The sequence below is a fragment of the Passer domesticus genome, chromosome 7, assembly GCF_036417665.1.
Source record: "Passer domesticus isolate bPasDom1 chromosome 7, bPasDom1.hap1, whole genome shotgun sequence".
Lineage (NCBI taxonomy): Eukaryota > Metazoa > Chordata > Aves > Passeriformes > Passeridae > Passer > Passer domesticus.
In genome coordinates, this window is record NC_087480.1 from 1,974,151 (window position 1) to 1,995,612 (window position 21,462).

General features: G+C 40.7%; 1 long non-coding RNA gene across 1 annotated transcript in view; it reads left to right on the forward strand.

The window, feature by feature from the left end:
* Positions 1-21,462, forward strand: part of LOC135304232 (uncharacterized) — a 295,038-nt gene that overhangs the window by 195,179 nt on the left and 78,397 nt on the right. Inside the window, exons 24-25 of the long non-coding RNA XR_010365651.1 lie at positions 14,387-14,491; positions 18,736-18,807. This is a non-coding gene — a long non-coding RNA (uncharacterized LOC135304232). The remainder of the gene's footprint in view (positions 1-14,386; positions 14,492-18,735; positions 18,808-21,462) is intronic.

Here is a 21,462-nt window from a genome sequence, read left to right on the forward strand (position 1 = left end):
TGACCAATATTTAAAAGATATTTAGACAATCAAGGAATGAAATATATCTCATGGACACTTCTAGCCTCTAAAACCCCTTACAGCAATCAAGGAAAACTTCTTTCATTTCTGAAATGGTCAATCACGTCTGTAGTGGTCCTTAAGATACAGAATTAAAAAAAAATCCTGATTTATCCCCAAGTTCCTCATTGTGATTATCTGTGTGGTAGTAGCACTCTGCAGGTTTCAAGAGGATAATATCTCCTAAAGGGTACATTTACTTTTAAACCAGCAGCTGAATGAATCTTGTGCAGTCAGTACTGTTTTTCTTGCAATTATGTTGTCTGTGCAGCAGAATGGCTGAATACCAAATGTGTGGTGGCTGGTTCACAGGAACAGAATTAGTTTTCTGGTGAATGTTGTAATATTAAAAAGGTGCCTGGAGAGTGCAGCTCCTGAATTTGTGAGAAGTGAAGGGGTTGTTAGGATGCATATTTAAAGTATTTCTGAGTGGATTCATTAGGCTTCAGTTCCAAACTGGGCATTCCTTCTGGACAGTAGTGCAGTTCTGTTCTTTAAAGCAGATTCCTGAAGGGATTAAAAATTCAACTTGTCCTTGGCCCTGTAGAAAATATAAAATCTGTGGACAGATTACATCCCAATATTTGATGGACAAAATCAGTGAAGGCTTACCTGTGCTGATATGAGGCATAATGATTACACCTCTTAGCAGTCCTGAATAAATAAATAGAATTAGCATCTGAAGCACCTTGCAGGAGCTGCACTCAGCTCTGCCTTGGACCTGCTGCAGCAGCCAGGCTTTGGAGGGCATCCCAAAGAGCTAAGGGATGTCTGTGGGCAGAAAGGGGAACTGGAATTAAAGGCCATGAAGAATTTTTGTGTATTTCCTGCAGATTATGATTTCATAACAAGAAATGATGACAAAAATTCTTCAGTCAGATTCTGAGAGGCCTTACCCCTGTATTTGCTAACAGCACATTTCTCTCTGTGTACAAAGGCTTTCCTTTAAAGCAGAGCAGCTCTCTCAGCCTCTACCCAACTCAAGCACTGTTAGCTCATGCTCAGGATTTTTATTTTCCATCCCTCAGGCTCCCCAGCTGTGCTGGCCTTTGCTGGGTCCATCCTCTGATGGCAATAATGATTGTGGGTGCAGGTTTCTGCTCAGGTGCGTTACTGCAGGTAAAGCAGAGCACAGCAACACCTTTGCAGCCTTTCAGAGCAGTTCCAAGTGCACAGATCCTTTCCTTTCCCTTCCTCCTCTTTGTGTGTCAACAGTGCATAAACAGCCTTGGAGCTGTCCTGGCCTCCAGATGGATTCCTGGGAGTTTAATTCAGGCAATGCAGTGAAAACAGGGAGTGAGAGCAGGCTTGGAGGGAGGATCTCCTGAAACAGGAGGTGTCACTTCTCACAGGTACTCAAAGCTCAGATCTACACGCTAAGCAAGGCTTTACTTGCACGCTTTTATTTTAAAAAGTAGCAGGTATTTTTGGGCAACACGGCCAGGAGACAGCAGCTAGCTGTAAGTGTGTTCAGTGTAAAATAAATAGGACTGAACTTCTCTGGAATAAAATTTTTGTGTTAGATGCAGACATCCAGAATGTAAGCATGTCTTTTTTTCACTTGGGATTTTCCACAAATGTAGCTTTGATTTTAATTCACCACCTTGCATGTCAAGTTTGTTTGCAGCTGCTGTGTTCTTAAATCTAAATATGGGCTTTCAGTACTTCAAAAATGCAGTTGTGAGCTCAGCTTTAAGCTTGGTTTCAAAGCAGAGACACAACCATGGCAGAGGGGTAAGAACATGAGAATTTTTCAAGGCCCTTCCAGCCCAAACCTTTGTAGGACTTTAGGCTGAGTCTGTGATATTCAGGTGCAGTGTTTATCATGGTTCATCTTTTGCAGTGCCATCTGGTGTCAATTAAAGAAAGTTAACCTGGTTTTCTGCATATTGCAGCTGAAAACTAAACCCACAAGAATGAAAAAATTAAACTGATGCTCAGTATAAGAACAGTGTAAACTTTGTTTATCACTCACCCTTTTAAAAAAGGAAGACTCACATTTTAAAACAAAATCAAGGTAGCTTATCACTTGTTATCAACATTTTGAATATTTGTAGTTAGTCCTGTCTTGTGTTCCACATTAGGAAAGAATTTGGAAATATTTGATTTGTGGAAGGCAGGAGGCATTCTGGATGTCTTTGCTAACTTGGCCTGCAAGTGGATTTATGACACTGCAGGAACTGCCCTCTGCTTCTGTCTTCCACAAAATAAAATTTTCTATCTGGAAGGCAGATTTTATCTCCTTACTTTACAATATCAATCAAAAGCTAAGGTTTTATATAATTTATATATATTTATATGTATATATATATCTATATATAAGGTCTCTAAGGCTTTAATATATGACATGAGGATCTAGCTGAATTTTTGCACATGCAAAACCACCTTGTAACCATTATAGATTTTGTGCTTTCCTTTGGCAGTAAATGTCTCATAAGGAAAATCGTACCTACGATAGAAACCTCATTATTCCTGAAATTTTTTCATGGACTTAGATTAAATATAAAGATCTCATGATGCATTATCTGGGCAGATAAATTAGTAGCTGACATTGGCTAGAGTAGACTAAATCCCTTCATGGCAGTTCTCCAGGTGGAGTTCAACTGGGCACATTTGCTGGAAACTTCTGCTCTTTGGCAACATGGCAAAATTGATAAATGGGATTTTTTTTTGGTTTTTTGGGGGGTGACTTGGTGCTAAAATTCATTCCAACTTGGATATGCCTTATATTTCTGGACTTCAGCACTAATATCATTTTAGATTTCTGCCTGGAGAGTTTCTCCCTAATTTTTTGTGGTCTCAGAGAAATTTGTTCTTTCGAGGTTAATAAAAACTAACCCAAAATATATAGAGTTTTTTGCTGACGATGGAGGTCTTGGTTTTGCTGTGTTCTGAATCTAACAGATGGTATTTTAGAGGACAAGAGGACTTGCTGCCAGTGCAAAAACTTGATCTCAGTATAACTCTCACTTGAGGTTACTGTAAAAACTTACTAAGCAGATTATTCCCATTGAACCGATTGACCCAATCCTTTGTATCTTTCAATTTATCCTTAAAATATCCATCAGGCTGTGCCTCAGAAAATGCCCAATCCTGGAACGTGGGAGACATCTTGACTCCTAAATCCTTTAAGATTTGTGATTGGGGCAATTTGATTAACTCAGAATGGTAGTTTTTTCTCATTAGCCAGGAATTAAAGAAACAGCACCCCAAAGTGTTGGGCCACTCTCGGGGATTCAACATCAACTGTTTCACTTGGCTTTTCTGGGCTTGCTGTTTATCCATCCAGTCAAACCCAGATGTTTGGGTTCTAGTCTGAAATGGGGTCAGATTCCTGCTTTTTTGTTCTGTTTTCGTTTGGTTTTGGGGTTGTTTTTGTTTGTTTATTTGTTTGGGGGGTTTTGTGGGTTTGTTGTGGGTGGTTTTGCTTGTTTGCTTTGTTGTGGGTTTGTTTGTTTGGTTTTTTTTTCTCTTCTTTTTTTGAGGAAATGTCTTTAAGCTTTACAAGATTTGGGAATTTTGGCAATGTTAACTTTCAGCACCTATCTCACCTTTTTTTGAAATCTAAGATTGCAGCTAGAGGGAAAAAATGCACATCAGACCAAATGGTACAACTGTACTCATATCCATTTATGCCCTTCATGGATGTAGAAAATAATTTCTTTTTAGTTTTTATTTGCATCAACAAATTGCTTCTTATCCACATCTTCTTGCCAAGAGATGGCAGCAAAGGATTGCAAAGGAAATTTGGGTTATTTTGTTTGAACAAATAATTATCTACCAAGGAGCAATCAAATATCACTGAAGGCATGTTTTCTTCATCTCAGCACTATAAGATAAATTTTTAAAGATGCTTTTTAGTGATCAGACAACACAAGAAAAATAAAACTTGTGATTATTTTCCAAGGTTGTTTTTAAGCTCATCTATCTGATAATGCTTATGCTTCAGACTGAAATTCCTCCTAATATAATGCATTAAGGAACACTGACATTCTGACAGCAGTCTGCACAAGGAGTCATAGACTCACACTCCTTCTTTTTTCCACTGAAATCTGTATTTTAGAAAAGCTTATGACACACAAGAGTTTTAATGGAATTTCCCAACACAAAGGCCCAGACTGAGAAATGCTTCAGGATCTTGGCTTCCTCCATGAAATTCCACAGGAGTGATTGTCAGGAAACGAGCAAAAGATGCATTTGTGAAATCAGAGAACCCCAGGATGGTTTGGGTTGGGAGGGACCTTAAAGCCCATCCAGTGCCACCCCTGCCATGGCAGGGACACTGCCACTGTCCCAGGTGTTCCAAGCCCTGCCCAGCCTGGCCTTGGGCACTGCCAGGGATCCAGGGGCAGCCCCAGCTGCTCTGGGCACCTGTGCCAGGCAACAATTCCTGCCCAAAATCCCATCTTCTCCATTGGAAACCAATCCTTTGTCCTTGTCAAAGTCCCCATCTCCCTCCACTGCCAGGACAAGCTTTGGGGAGAGGCACCAGAGGTGAGGAGAGCCCAGATTTGTGGGCGATTTGTGTTTTCTTGTGTCAGCTGGGCTGAGCTGTGCCCTCACACCCTCCCTGGCGTGGGCAGTGCCACACTGGGGTGGCTGTGCCCTCCAAAAGCTGGAGCTGCTCTAAAATGAGCCTTTGTTCTCAGTGACTGAGTTTGGATTTGGGGTTTTGGGCAGTCAAGGGCTGAGTTTGGATTCAGAGTTTTGGGCAGTGAGGGTTACTGCAGGGCTGGGATATCTTTGCTGTCCCACAGCCCCTGGAAGGCTTTGCTGTACTTTGCTTTTGGAACATGGGGTGGATTCTGGTGGTGGTTCCAGATGGGTTTTCAGTGATTGCCAAGTTGAGCATTGCCAATCTGTCTTGGGCTGCTGCAAAAACTCATTAAAAATGTTGTTTTTTTTTTTTCTCTTTCTCTGGACACAGTGTTTTTTTCCCTGCTTTTTTCCCACTTTTAATAATTCTGTACCTGGTGCCTCAGTGTCTTTTCACTCAGCCTGGTCTTTCCTGCTGCCTCTTTGCTGCTCCTCTGCTTCTGCTGTGTCTTTGTCAGGGCTGTAAGGAGGCCCTGGCAGTACCAGAATAATGGTGCAATTACATCTTTAGTTTTCTCCCACATCCTTACAGCTGCCAGCTCCCCAGAGCAGCAGATCTCTCAAGGAACATCTTGGAGGTATTTACTGCCTTGTCCAGTTACACCAGTGCTGGATCTGCTGAGGTACCAGGTGGAATGTGCTCCCTGGAGGTGAGATTTAGGCTCATTTTAAAATCATCTAGGGGCACACTTTCACATATTCCACCTCCCTGGAGAATGCCCAAACAAAAATTTAAAGCTACTCTGGCACTGATAAAAGCAATATCATATATTGATTGTTGAGGTGAAAATCAGGGTGGAAAATCAATGAGAATATATATTACACATTCAGAATATATGTTTGTATGACAGAATTCAGTTTACTCCATTCCTGGGTCTGTATTTTCTGTAATTTATCTGGTAGTTTCTTGACTAACCCAAGGGCTGTGATGGAAGTGCCAAGTGTAAGACTGAGGCATGTAACAGAGCTGGGTGTTGGATAACACAACGCAGACTGAGATACAGGTCTGGGGTAGCTCAGTTCATTCTGTATTATCAAAAACCTATCAAAGGTTTGCTTTACAGACAATGGAATGTTAATTTAGATGTCTTCCATGTGCAGGTGGTTTCCTGCTCAGCTCAGGATGGAGCTGAAAGGGTCATATTTTAATAACTTTCCTTAGTATGTGTTTTCCAGTAGCCATTACAGGCCCTGGGTAATTGGTTCTAATCTGAATGTTAACATTGACATTTTTATTGTGCTTGACAAGGAATGAGGGCTAATGACTAAAACACTGATAAATTGAATAAATTGATATAAGTCATACTTAATTTGCTTCTTTGCTATGTACTGGAGCAAATTATTCATGTTGCTGAGGATCTGTCCCCTCTTACAAAGTTTGGTTATGCCACAAATGTTCATAAGAGAGCAGCTTCATTCTTCTCTCATATAATGGAGTTTCTGCATAAGTGTGCAAACTTGTGAGAAAGAAGTGCCATAAATCTACCAGGGAAAGAGTTCTGATTGTGTTGAACTGAGAGATTTGCTGTTCCATGAGCTCATGACCTGTACAGCTGCCAGCAGGGCTGGCTTGATGCAGGACTCCAAGAGTAAGAAATATGAGGAATTATGTATGTACATAAAAGCCTGATCTACCATCCAAAATGGTACTGGCTCATCTTGGAAACAAACTTCATTTTGGATCATTTTTGCCTGAAAATGTTATATTGAGTAGCTATGTAAACTCACACCAGTCCTAATGGAACATTGTTTTCTTGGAGACAGGAGCAGTAATGTAGGTAATGCTCTCAGATTCTTTAAGCAGTTATTGTTTTCAGAAGTTTCAGTGGAAAGAATAAAAGTTGCAGAAAAATATAGAGCAAAAATAAAGTGTTGGGAGTAGTAACAAAGAGAAGGGAGAAGAAACAACTCTGTGTGCTGGGTGGGGGTAAGATGCATTTGAATTTCAAACATCCCCAGTGGCTTTACTCAGCAGAAATGATCTGCAGCTCCTTTGTGTGAGTAATATCTCAGCAAGCCTTGGAACAAATCCTCACACCCTACTGACTTTTAATGCTTAGCAGAAAATGAGTTGCTGAATAAAAGATGCGACAACTTAAAAGGGTCTTTTCATTGGGAGTCAAAATAAATGCTGCAGAGAGTTGGTGCCTCTGCTGTCAGGAGCAGGTGAATTACTTTCCACTCTCATCCCATCTCACACAACTGCTTACAGCTCTCCTAACACACACCTGGGGAGCTCTGCTCATGTGAAACTCAATCCATTTACGTGCAGGACAGTTGAGAGACCGGGCTGCTGCTCATTAAGGGATGTAAAAGGAAGCCCAGGATAAGGAACATGTCTTAAAACAGTACCCAGGAGAGGAAAGGGGTAGGCAGGGGATTGGAATGTGAATATTAAAAGAGTTTTAACTGTCATTATTTTTTATTAAGCATTGAGAAGTCTGAAGAGACTTTCTTACAGTAAAGATTTAATTCTTTATATGGTTTAGGGGCCAAGAGAGAGGATTTGTTTTAAAACACTGATGTGAAAATGAGTTGCATCGAGTTTTTAAAGGGATAAAACAGATACAAAAGGGGGCTCTGAAAGTTAATATCAAGTCATTAATTAATGTCCAATCCCTTCCTTCCAACAATCATTACCTGAAAGGCTCTGATATTTTTGTGAGGGTAAATCTAGATTAGGGTTGAGCTCTTCTCAGTAGCAGGGTGTGCAGAGCTCACCTCATGGAGAAAATGCTGGCGAGGTCTCTGGGAAGTTCCTTGGCAAAAATGAGTTTGATAAATCAGCAGCTCCATGAAAATAGATAGTAAACATTTATGACAAGTTAAAAGAGTTTCTGTTGCAGGTTGGCAGCGTTTTGCCACTGAATTATTGCATGAAAATAATGTATTCTTTTATTCCTGTAGTAACCTGAAAGCATTCCTCTTAAGTGTGCTTTATTTATTATGTCAGGGTTTTTTCCCCCTAATCCTCAGTGCCCGTGGAGAAGACTCCTGTGAAGGAAACATCATCTGTAAAAGCACTGACATTTCTAATACTTCAAATTACCTTTCACCTGTTGTATGTGGCCTTATTGCAGCAGCTTCCTGTGTCAGCAGTGGTAAATCTGGATATTGAGGACAGCTTTTCATTCGTGGAATTCAGACCAGATCAATTTTATTACAGATAGAGCTGATAGCTCTTTTCTGCATAATGGAAAACAAATCCAAACCCAAAACCACCTCCAACAGGTAAGACGTGGAAGTTTTATTCAGATTAAGTTTAGAAATTAAATTTATATCATTAGAAAGAAACTTAGGATATTTTTTTCTTCTCAAAATATGTTATTCCTACTGAACTAAACTTATCTTCTTGTAAATATTCTTACAATAATTGTCTGCAAGTAGCAGAGTTTGGTGCCAGACAGTAACAATAGCAGAAGCTTTCTAGGAAGCAATTAGCTCAATAGAGATTATTTTTTTTTTCATTTTTCTTCCTGAAAAGACTCTTTTATTTTCAAATGAGAATTTACAGGTCCAGTATTGTAGTTGGCAGCAATTGTGAAATAATTCTGAGATATGTTTTAACTGACCTGTTTACAGGAAAAATGAGTGAAAATCTATTGAAAAGCCAGAGAAGTACAAAGTGGAGAGCTATAATATGGTTGCCATAGACACAATTTCATATTCTCTTCCCTGTTTACCGCATTGATAACTCCGTTATTGAAATCCAGGAGAAAAAAAAAAAACCCACCAAAAAAACCCTAACAAAACCAAAACTGTGGATGTTCTGAAAAGGCTGTATTCCTTTCTGTTGTAATGAGATTATGTTCAGAGCTCCCGTACCCACTAATTACCATAAGGAAATTGGCCAACGAGCTACAGTTGAATATTTCAGCATACAAGAATATATTCGAGATCAATATGTAATTATCATATGCACAGAGAGATTTCGTAGTCAAATTTAGTAAAAACAGATGGACTTGCTACATATGGCTAATAGAGATTTAAAGTTGGTAAGAAATGCGTGAATTCTGCAGATACAAGACTGAGATTCCTTTTTCTCCATTACCAAGAAGACAGGATGTTAATTCATCTTTCTTCTTTTGTACATAATACCTAAAATGTCAGTAAGAGTTGATACATATGTGCGTGTGGCAGGGAGAAGTCTCAAGCTTTTCTCCTAGTTTTGCATGTTTTTCTACTCGTAAAATTCTCCAGCCAATCAGTGAAAGTTATAATCTGCTCTTCTGATGTCACCACAATACCCCACTAAGTCCTTGAAAATTTTGTTTATTAGGAATAGCTGTGAGCTAGATTTTTAAAATGTCAGAAGGAAGGCTTCATTTTGTCTAATACAAGGATGAAAAAAACCCCAGACCATTCTTTTTACACCTTTGGTAGCCAGAATCTTCCAAAGATGTTATTGCTTAATAAAAACCTGACAAGGCAGCACGTGGGGATTTAACAGGTAACTCCATTAACAGCGAGAGGAGCAGCTCAGCTAATCTCTAACACTGCACCCGGCTGCTGACAGGCTCAGCTGCTCCTCCAGAGCAGGGAATTGTGGCAACTTAAAAGGTGATTGTCACAGAGTGAAAGAGGCTGTCTGAAGAGGAGTTAGACAGGATGTTTTCATTAACATTAAAGAGCTCTTGCTATTCATTAGGCAGCTTGCTCTCGAGACCACAGGAGAGTTGTCACTCACGGAATCTTTTCACATGAAAAGGATGCATCATATAGAACGTGTTTTACCTGCTTCCTTATGGGGCTCCTGCACAAAAGGAAAATGCAGGCAGTTTTGGATTTTTTCTTCTTTTTGTTAGAAGAGTTTATTTTATCCTAAGTATTAAACTGATTAAAAAGACCTTTTGCTGTTATGCTCGAGTTTACACAACATGTATACAACAAGTTGCACCAGACCTCAACACAAATGCGTGGTTTCAACTTTTCAGGGCCAGGCTCACTTTCCTGCTACACTTGCACTCTGGTTTTCCTGGAGTTCTGCTCTATGCCAGCATCCTTCTGACCTGTGGGAGTGTTGGTCTTTCTTTGTAAAACACTTTATTAAAACCAGAAGTGGCTCCTGGTTGCACAAGCCATGTCCAGGAGGGCTGGAGGTGACAGTCACTCTGCTGGACAATTAATGATTAAACTGCTCAGGACAGCAAAGAGCCAGCAGTGGCCAGACAGAATATTCATGGCCCAGTCACCAATGTCCAGTCTGTGCAGGGCTGCAACTGCTCTGCCTTGTGTTTGAGCTCTCAAAGGCTGCTGTGGAACAGGTCAGAGCAGGAAATGCTTCAAACAGAACTCAGATGTGAATGCTTCCAAGTGAGGATCTGGGAAATTCAATTGGCTTCTGAAGCCTCTTTAAACTGTGGCTAAATACTTGCCCAGTTAATAATGCATGATGGGCATGTGGCAGAGGATACCAGGCAGAGAGAAACGGGCTCGGTGGTTGTGACCTGCAGCCATCAGTGTTTGCCATGGCTTTGGGAGCAGGATCTGCCGGGCACTGATCAGAGCTGGGCTGGTGTTTGCTGCTCTGTCCCTTGGATCTGCTCTGTGTGTCTCGGTGGGAACAACCCAGATTTCCCGTGGATAAAAGCCACAAACTAACCTAGATGTGGTCTAATCCAGAGCTTTTTGTTTGGTGAATTGCTGCCTGGAGGAGTCAGGTCATGGTGTGTCTGCTCAGGTCTGGGGCACAGGACTCCTCCTTGTCTCCCTGCTGTTCTGAAGATTATTTTGAAGGGCACCAAACTTTACTCTTGTCTGAAGTTGTTTTTCTGTAATATAACAAAAAATATGATTTCAGAACTTTTTAACACAATTCTGAGGACATCAGAATTGTGTTAGAAAGTTCTAATATTGTCCTGCTTGCAAACAACTCTGACCTTTTTATTCTTTTGAAAGTTTTCCTACATAATGAGGGGCCTTTATCATTCCCAGTCTCATCTCCTATGCAAACTAGATTGTTCTGATGGGATTCTGTTTGCTTCATGCTTTTAAGGAATGAGCTTTAGGAATGGACAAGAGAAATGAAACAGAATTAGTTGGATTTTAGAGTTGCATTCAGGATCGGGTTTCTTCTGCAATACCCAATTAAAATAAGATTTTTCCCCCCTCCCTTGCTTCCTTCCCTTTGTTCCTGTAGCCCATTCTTCCTTTGGAAGTGGCAGTTATAACTACAGGGGTGTATATGTAGTCAATATAGAAGCTTTCACCCAAATGGAGTTGTGGATTCGTAGGGAATGCAGGAAATGCCACATTAAAGTTTGGTGCTAATTTTATTATATTTTCATTTTGTTTTAGACATTATTTTGGATACTTTGCTTCAAGATTATAAAATCATTAAATCTTTGAAATTGTGATTATCTAGGAGCAGAATAAAAGGAAATTGTTCTATCTCAGCAGAGTAACATGAATATGCGGATTGCTATTTAATTAAAAAAATGTGTCAAAGTTACACTGCAACATATGAGGTCATACTTTTTGTGTTCAGGATAAGCAAAATATGAACACTGTGGATTTTATTTGACTTTATGGGGCTTTAATAAACCTTTATCTAGGTGTAGATTGATACCTTCCTCCATTAGTCATATCTAAGTTTTCCCTCTAATTTCTTCTTGCATTGTCTTTACCACTACATTTAAACGTGGAGCTGCACTGTGGTGTTCCAGTTGGGTTTTAATTAGCTTTATTATCTATTGTGTAGGGCTTAATCAATTCTATTGGATGCTATCTGCAGGTGCCTCCAGTAAGGGCATATTACATTGATTTTTCATTTCTCACCTCAAACACGCCGCACTCCTCCAGGGCTTGCTGTGCTTGCTATTGACAGCAGGGTTATTTAGGGCACCCAGGCAAAATGTAACAGGGATCAGGACAACTGCAAACCCCACAGGATGGATTTATTAGACAGCAAATAAGAAAACAGGAACTTGTGGCAGCTGGGTGTCCAGGAGGGAGGGCTCAGGAGAGTGAGGAGCTTGGGAGAATCACTGCACTTCAGAGGGAGTGAATGTGTCCAGGGAGCTGGGAGAAGTGCAGCAGCATGCTGGATGGGTGTTCTTAGTGCAAATATTGCATTTTTCCAAACTGCAGGTCAGCATTATATCCTTTGTGCTGGAAATCTTATTAAAAGCTGCAAAAGCAGTTAAATCTCACAGGTGGGGGACTTTGGAGAGAGTTCAGTGTGCTGGTTGTGGCTGGGGTAACAAATCATCTCAGCAGTGAGGCAAGGCAGCAGGGATGTGTTCAGAGCCCTGACAGGAACAGAAATCCTGTCCCCATTCTCTGCACTGTCTCCTCTGCAGCTCTGTGCCTGAATCTGCATTTTCACCCCAGGGCTTGCTGATCCAGGCGCATTCTCCATCTCAACAGAGCCTTCTGGGGACATGAGGCTTTGCCTCCAGTTTGGAAGAGGGCAGACTTGAAAACTACCCCTAAATTGAATAAAACCTGTTTTAAATCTGTTTTAAATTGTGCCTCCTAGCTGCCCTTCCCCTAGACAGCAGTATTCTATGCAAAGTGGGTATTTTTTCCTCTTATAGTAGTTCTTTCATCAAGGTTTCCAAGGTAATCTTAGAAACCTTAGATTCTCTCTGCAGTTTTTTTCTGATGCTGTGATCTACACAGGGAATTTGGTATTATCAGTCCTGATATTTTTCTTTTTCCATAGAGGTTAATAAAAATTTGCAGCCCAATTTTGCACCTATTTTTTTCTGTTGGTGAGCACAAAGTGGATTGATTGGAGTCACACAACTCTTTGGGAGTGGAGCTGTGTTTTGAGTGAAGAAAAGGGCTGTAATCAGGCAGGCTGACAGGAGATGCCAAAGAAATGCTGCAAACACTCTTATATTTTCATCAGGATTTCTTTCTAGGCCTAGCTCTGTCCTTTCAAACCACAAATAACTTCTTTTCTCTCGCTTTAAGTTCTACCAAATTGTGGAGAAGTTCAGAATTGTTTAAAAGCCGGGGTGTACATAAAATCACCAGGTTAAATTGACTAAAATATGGAAGAAAAATAAATGGGTAATATGTAGAGATTTGCTTGGCTTGATTAGGTGTCCAGACAGAGTTTTTTCTTCTTTGAGACAGTAAATTCTTTTTCTTCTTTGGATGCCAGTGAATTTCCCTGGAAGGTCATCAGCCTTGCCTGTGAGTCGATGAAAGGGATTTTCCTTTGGCTCCAAAGCTGTACAGGCAGGTCCAGCCCCTGGACTGACTCCTGGCATCTCTAAGTTGTTTTTACCTTGCCTCTTACAGAGCTGCACTATTTCTGCCCAGTGTCTTTGCAGGAGCAGTGGAAAAGAATTCTGTTTCTTGCTCCATTCCATTAGAAGGATCGATGCCAGAGAGGTTTCCCTGGTTTAGAGAAGCCACTGGGCTGTGCTTGCTTGAGCAGTGTTAAGGATTGGGTTGCACCACTGTAATCCATTCCTCTTGCTGATAAAAAAGCAGAGCAATTCATTGCTTAAATGGAATTTGAATAACACTGTTGAAATCGATAGCTGCTCCTTATCCATATAAAGATAATTGATCTTTTTGAAGCTCTTTAAATACAATGAGCATTTGATTGTGTTTCCTTCCATTGCTCAGCTTAACACGGTAACACAGTAAAATTAAATGTTGCTTGTAAAATGACTGGAGCATTCAGTGATTTTACTCCTACAACACTTCTTTGGTCTGTTTTTGTTGATTGCCTGTAAATGAGGATAAGAGCTGCTGCTTTGGAATGGGCAATGCAGCAGGAATGTTTCTTTGTATAGAAATCAGTCACTTCTGTGGCCTCTGGTCACCCTACCATGTGCACTTCACACTCCAGCATTATTGTTTTTGTGCTTTCTGATGTTGGTCAGACACCTCTGTTAGTCCCTCTGTGCCTGTGCTCTGAAATGTGAGGTTTGGATTGGAGGTGCAGAGGATCTTTCACATTCCAGGTGTGTGTGTGTGCAGCTCAATCCTGCACTGAGCCCCAAAAGTGCAATTCCTGCAGAAGCAGAGCTGCCCTGGGAGCCGTTCAGGTGCGATTCTCAGGCTCCTGTCCCTGTCAGGATGCTGGAGAGGAGCTGCTTCACCCAGGGTGTGGTGGGTCCCAGCCCATCCCACTCAGATATTCCTGCTGGAGTGCAGAAGTGACATTGCAAAGAGGTACCTTCTCTTGTATTTCCTATTTCTTTTAGTTTTCAAGGTCTTCCACAAATTTTTAACTGTTAAAGCTCTTAGAAAAAATCCTCCTTTTGTTATAAGGTCCGAACATTCACCTCATTTATTTTGTGTGCATTGAACATTGAAGTTTGGGATTGTGTGCTAGAGCAGAGGGTAAAGAGCTTTGAAATTGTCAGTGGATCACTTGCCATAAACAGCTGCAAATGTCGCTTCCCCAAAAGTGTGATTTATTTGATTTTTTGTGATCAGTTAACTATCATCTCAAACTAATGTTTTTCTTTTGCTCTTCGTTTATCCCAATCAATCAGTCATTAAATTTACCATGATCAGAGGAGGGTCCTATCATCCTGCACTACCTCTACTTTGTATTTTGCATCACTTTTTAAGTTTGAAAATTACAGTCTTTAGACTATTGGTTGAAAATGTTGACAAAAATTTTAAATATTCATTACAACCTGAAATGGAAGGGGAAAGCAAGTCTTTTCTATGCTGTATACACTAAAACTTTTATCCAAATATTTGCTATTTTTGCCTAGTACTAATAAATTTTGCATTGCCTTTCATCCCACTGCAGGTGACAACATTTATCACATACTCTTTTGGAACCTGTGGCTGATGAAGAGGTTTTGTCACGGAGCTGATGACAGCTGATCACTGTGATTTGCATGTGTTCTCTCAGGTAAACCACACAGTTTCCAGCTGGCCTGTGAAAACCCTGCCCTGTTCCATTTCAGAACAGGCATTTTGAACCAGCATAGCAACAAATAATTTATGCTTAGAAGTTCAGAACTTTTTGCAAATTATGTTTGGTTTAAAGGGCAGAAGGTGTTATTGAACAAGTAAATATTTATAAAAAGGAAGCAGAACTTAATTGCTCACTGATGGAGATGCTGTGGGTGGGACTGGACGTGTGTTTGTAGTAGGTGCACACATCTCCCTGAGCTCTACACCCTCACATTCACTCCTCGTGCACAAACTGGATCAAAAGCCTCATCCTGTTCCCTTCTCTGACTGATCAGGCTGCAGTTCTGGGAGTCAGGATATGGATATTATGGGCACACATCTGTGTGTGCAACATGCACCTCCTCAGGGGCTGCTCCTGCATCCCTGGCACTGCAGCAGCTGGATAAACCTGGGATAGCCTGGGGCTGCTCCTGCATCCCTGACTGCAGCTCCTGGCACCTGGGGCTGCTCCTGCATCCCTGGCACTGCAGCTGCTGGCACCTGGGCTAACCCAGGGCTGCTCCTGCATCCCTGGCACTGCAGCTGCTGGCACCTCTGAGCCCCCAGCCCACAGCCCCACTCCAGCCACAAGTTCAGATCCAAGTGAACCAGAGCCTCAGGCTGGGGAGTTCAGGGGGAGGATGCTGAGCTGCTGCCTGGGGCCCTGCAGAGCCTGCAGGGTGGTGGTTATAGTTCCCTCTACAAAGGCAAGGTAAATTGAACAATATATCTCAAGATTATAAAAAAAACCCCAAAGACCAAAGTGGTTTTTTGGAAGGGAGAGGTTTTGCCCAGCTGTATGCTGTTACACAGGGCAGTTTCACTCTGAATTCACTGAATTTGGCACTGGGGTTTGACAAGACTCTGCAAACACACACAGGAGTGTGCTGTGAGCCTGCTCGGTGGGCCAGGGTGATTGTGGCACTGTGCTTTCCCAGCGTGGATTGTTTGCTCTTTACCCACCTGATCTTACTGCAGCTCCTTTTTTAGCTCACTTGCAAATCCAGCCTGACCCACGCAGAGCAGTTTGCTGGATGGTGGTGATGATGAGCTCTCCTATAAACAGGAAAAAGCACTGGTTCTGAGGCTTTTGTAATGTTTATCAGTAGGAAAAACAGAAGTGGCAATTGCTTTTAATTGCCCAATAATTTTATTATTCAAAAGATGGAACTTACAGGAAGCAGCTGCAGTTATGGCTGAACCTGCTCTTTAATGTGTTCTGGCTTTTTTCCTGTGTTATATTATCTAATAGTGATGAGCTGCTGGTTTCAGTCAAGTTTTAAAGTACAATAAGAGTTGGATTTATCAAGCCCTGGGATGAATACTCCACTAAAAGACACCTTTGTGAATATTGTGGTTCTGAATTGTCTGTAGAAATCCCATTCCTTATATTAAATCAACTTTCATTCTTTGTTCTCTCAGTACACATGAATTTTAAGATTCATAACCTATTTCTGTTTGGTTTTCCTCCCTTTGTAGTTTCCCCACCCGTCTCTGTGCTGTTATTCAGCGTGTAAGGAAATGCAGCCCCACAAGGAACATGCACTCTGAATTAATTAGCTGCTTTCTGTAAATACAAATAAATGACAGCAAGATCAAAATGAAAAGCAGGAAGGGGAGGACTAGCTGCTGTCACACCTGTGGTGTTGCTGCTCCTAATTTAAAAATAGGCTTTAAAAGTGCTGTGCTGCCAGATGATGTCCATTGTCACTGTCACTGCTGCTCCAGTCCCACAGCCCAGAGCTGTCCCTGAGGGTCACACTGAGCTCAGGGCTGCTGTGGGGCTGCCTTCAAGTATCAAATTTGAAGGCTTTGAACAGCTATTTCTTATTTACAGCAAACTAAACCAAGAGTTTCCTGTTCTTGCGGCTGTGTTTTTCAAGGATTATTAGTAATAATTCTGGTTTTTTAGCCTTGTCTTGGTGAAAATCTCATTTGGTGCAATCTTAATCCACAGCTGGAAATTGCAGCTGGAAATTACAGCTCCAATATAAAAGATAGGAAAACTAATATTTCAATTTGCTCATCCTCTGATAGTTGTGTGTTTGTTTAAAAAGCAGTGGCCATGGTTTACAGAGCTGCAGCTCCTGTGAGCTGTGGCTGTGGGATGTGAGCAAGGTGGCAGCTGGCATCCTGTGATGTTCCTCCACTGGCTCACCTACGTTCCACATTAATACTGAACAGGGCTCCAGAGAGATATGACTGTGCTTTTGTTAGTCTGGACAGGCAGTTTTAAAACACTGTTGTAATTAAATTTCTCTTTTCATTTCAATGGTGGAATTAAACAAATATTTTCCTTTGGAGGAAAGTAACAATTTGATGTTAATTGCTTCTATCTGTTTCTCAGCATTGTCAAATAACCTATTGTAAAAACTACTTAATATTTCCAGGGGAATGCCATATATTGCATAACTTATTTCCTTTGCTGGTTATTTTGTTTGATGGTTAAATGGTAATTGAAATGAAAGGAATAAAGAAGCACTTGTGGGTTGGGAACCACTCAAGGGATTGAAAATTTAAAGCAGAACAATGATTTAACATTTCTTTCTTTTGTTAGCTTTTTCTTTTCATATGTGAATTACGTGCAAGTAAGAGAGATTATAGGGAGAAAAATAAAGGCAGAATGCAGAAAACTCATTTAGATCAAACTCCCTGTGCCTAATAAGCAGACAGAAAAATCCACAAACTGTCTAATCTTCAGTTTGTCCTTAGCCTTCCTAGATGTTGTAGAATTCACAAAATCATTCTGAGAAAGAAAATCAGCTTATTAATAATGAGAAAACAGAAACAAAGCTTCAGCATCATTCCAAGAGATCTGTGGCATCCTGTTACTGTGGAAGGGAAAATCATTAGGAAAAGAGGGAGCACCCACAGCAGAGGTGTCCTGAAATGGAAAATGTGCTTGGATTTCCACATTGCTGAACTTTGCTGTGGACATGGTGAAGGACGAATCATCGTCCATCCAAAATCCCTGAGGTGTCTGCATGTGAAAAATGTCTATAAAATCTGTTCATTTCTAAGTAGCCAGGATGAGGAGAGCCTCTGGGCCATGGTGAGGGCAGCAGAGCTGATTTAGGGGTGTTATGTGGATATTCTGGAGTCCAGGGTAGGCAGGAAAGCACAGAGCAAGCTGCATTTAGGACTGGGGCAGTGAGGGTCAGGACTGTTCCATCTCAAGGCTCTGGGCACCTTGGGAGCTGGAGAAAGCTTCTGAGCCTGGAGCTGCAGAATTATGAAGTGTTTTAGTGGAGAGCTGTGCGTGTCTTTGAAGGGAAGATGGATTGCCCAGGACATGTTAAGCTATCCCATTTTTCAGCAGGAGCTATGCACCAAGCACTGTCACCACTCTTTGGGGTGCAAAGGGAGGTTTTTCCCTGCCTTTCTGTCACAATTTGAGGCTGTCCTCCCCTGGGTACGTGGTATGTGAAACCACTCCAGTTATATTGAAGAGATGAGCTTGGGAGCTTCCAATTTACCATAAACCCCAAATCATTGACCATGTTTTTCACATATGGCAAAAGCATTTCCAGATATTTAGTGGTTAATTATTTAATGTAAAAATATTTAAAGGTACAGGTGAAATTCATAAATAGTTTTTGTATCAAAGCAGTAAAATGTAGATATGGTTCTCTATAACTGAAGTGTGTTCTATCTTTATTTTGCTGCTCTGAAAAAGTATAGCACTCAATTTATTTTTTTGTTTTTGTTTGTGACTTTTCTATTAACTGAATTCTGTCAAACTGACAAATGACTGAAATTTTGCTGGGCCGATTTTGCATCTTTTTAACCAATGAAAGATGTGACTGATTTTCCTTGTCTGCCTTTACTCTTAGCATGGATTTGGGCAGTAATTTATTTTATCTTGTTTCTGAATTCCTTTTTAGAGTGGCTGGAGACTCTTTTGAGGCAGTTGGTTCCTCAGGCTGCTTTATGCACTATGCTATTGATAGAGCTGGGTATTTTTGTCCTTTTTTTCCTTTCTCAGACATGTAAACTTGCCCATTTTCTCAAGGGCAACATGAGAAGATGGCCATGAAGTACAACCTTAGCAAAAGAAGCTCTTCAATACAGAGTATGTCATACCTTATTTTAATAAGAGCACGTTCAAGAGAATATTTTTTTTACCAGCACTCCTGTCACTTTAAAGTCTGTAAGTCCATCAGATATTTGGAATATCTAACTTTTTTTCCTGTTTTTTAGAGTCCTGGTGACATAATAGCCAGCAGATGTTCGTTTGCACCTTGAGGTGAAGGAGGATACAGAGCCAGAGAGGTGAGAGCCAGGAACATAACCCTGAGCTTGGATTCCCCTTGCTCATGCAGAGAACTCCTGGAGCTTTCATTGCCTTTCATTGCTTGTCTCACAGTTTTGAGTCTCACCGTTGTTATTTCATCCACAAAAGGAGGTTTTCCTTCAAGGCTTCACCCTGCTCTGTTTTATAAATTATTATACAGACTGCTCTTGCAAATAAATATTGAGGGCTAAAAGTACAGGTTGGCAATTAAAGAATTCAAAGTGTGGTTTACAGATTCAAGCTGAGTCTTTCTCCCGGGATGTCTGAAAGCTTTTTTGTACCACAGCCAGGTTTGGAACAGCTCAGTCTCCCATTATAAGTCACAAATCTGAAAATGGAAAAACTCTGAATAGATTGCAGTAGGTGAGACTGGAACCATTGCACACAAATGTGAGATTTCCACATCTTCCCCATCCCAGAGCAGCCAGACTGGGGCACAGCTTCCCTGGCAGGTAGGAGGAAAATATTTGCTACAGGTGATTCTGTGCCTTTGGAAAAGAATAGCTTGGGTGGTTTTTTGTTTTTTTTTTTTTTTTTTTTTTTTTTGGGGGGTTTTTTCCTTTTATTTTCCTTTTATTTTCCTTTTTTTTTCTTTTTTTTTCTTTTTTTTTCTTTTTTCCTTTTTTTTTTCCTTTTTTTTTTCCTTTTTTTTTTCCTTTTTTTTTTTCCTTTTTTTTTTTTCCCCCTGATGTTATCCCTAACAATTGTGGTTGGTGTTTGGAACAGCAGTTTTTCTCTCCAGAAGATTTGGGACATTACACACACACACTCATATATTTCTTAATATATAGCAAAATCAGGTATTTAGACCCTCTCAGCAATAAGGCATTATGACATTACTACAAGAGGAAGTTTTTGCACTGGAAGGAGAAAGTTGAGTAACAAGAGCATCTCCTCAGATCTAATAGTTTTTCCAGCCATGAGCTGGAAGCTGAGTTTTTACTTCATAGCTGAAGTGGCTTTGAGATAAAAGTCTTTCAATCTTCTGTGAAGAAAATTGGCCCACCAAAATCTCCCTGTCAAAGTCCTTCCCCTCCCCTCCAAGAGTGTGATGAATGTTATAAGTTAAGGGCCTCAAATGATTTTTGCAAAGTCTCATAAATGTTCCATATGTCACTTTCTCTAAAATTATAATCTATTATCTCACTCAAGTGGAATAATAATGCATTGAAAAAATGAAATTTATCCCAGGTGCCCCAGCAGGTTGATTCTTCATTATGTGTTAATTGTTAATGGCAATTTTCCATGGAGCATCTGCCAGTTCTAGTGAGCAGAGCTTCCAGAAATGATATATTAATTTCAAGCAGAGACTCTAAGAGTAGATAAAATATGTTGGTTTTTTTAAAGATCTTACTTTGTGTCCATAAACTGGCTGGGCATAGTTATTATTTTAAGCAAGAGTACAAAATAATTTATAGAACAGCATAAAAATAGTATTTTATTGAAGGTTTAACTCAGTGGAATGATTTTATTTCTGAAGTTCTAAGCCTTCACTATGTTAAGGGTAAGGCAATGTCAAGAATCAGCTGAGATGCTGTAGAGTATTTTTCATATGTGTGTACTACCATAGTAATATAATAATGCTATAGTACAGTATTTAGGCTTAGAAATAAAATAAAATTTAATTGGTGTGGAGGACATGATGTAATTCTGTATTTCAGTTCTTGTTTCAAGGTAAATGAACTGGTGAGAAAGTTAAAGAGAAAAATTTAAACTCTCTTTAGTATTTTAAGCTGTGCTCTTCAACACCATCCTGGCTGTGGATTTAAACAAACTTGGTTAAGGTGATTGGAAATTGTAATTGTAAATTAGAGTGTATTTTATAAGTTCATAAAGGGATAATATTCACTTATAATTGCTTTGAGAACATAAAAAGAATTGATGCTTACTACCTTCCTGAGTCCCTTTGGGATCTGCCTTTGGACTGTATCGAAGTTAGGATTGTTCAAGCCCTTGATGGCCTCACAGCTGAGTGTGTCTTTGGCTGTGTGTTAATTCCACTCTTTTAAGATGCTCTGTAAAGTTTTTATGGCCAAAATCCCAGCAGGTCAAGGCAGGAGCTCTGGGAGTGTCTCTGCTTCCCTTGGCAGGACAGTTCCTGCTGCAGGAGTTGGTGTCTGTAGGAGTTTGATGCTGAAGGTGTCATTTCTGTCTGAAGGTTGTTTTCACAGTGAAAAACTCCAAGAATGCGTTAGCAAATCTCTATTTTATTTTCATTCTCTTAACCAAAATCGCCACACTCTTATTAAACAAGGGCATTACAGCAGGTGGGTTTGCAGTGCAGATTGAAGGTGGTTTTTAGGTTGTGTCCAGCCCTCTGCCCAGGTAGGGACAGAAGAAAAGGAGGGTTCAGGTCTGTAATTCCAGTGTTGTGCTGACTGGTGTCCTAGCACAGGGAAATGAATCCCTGATTGTCTCTGGTCTGACTGGGCAGAGCAAGCAGCAGATGGGAAATGTGGCTCTGAGGGGACAGGACAGAGGCTCAGCTGCCGATTTATTTGTCCCCTACCTTGGAAATCTGAGCCTCTGAGGAGACACAGGCGAGGGCAGAACAGTTTTAGGGCAGCAGTGAACTGAGCTGACAGGGTCTGCACACCTGGAAATAGGATGGGCAGGGGTGCTTCTGCCTTTTG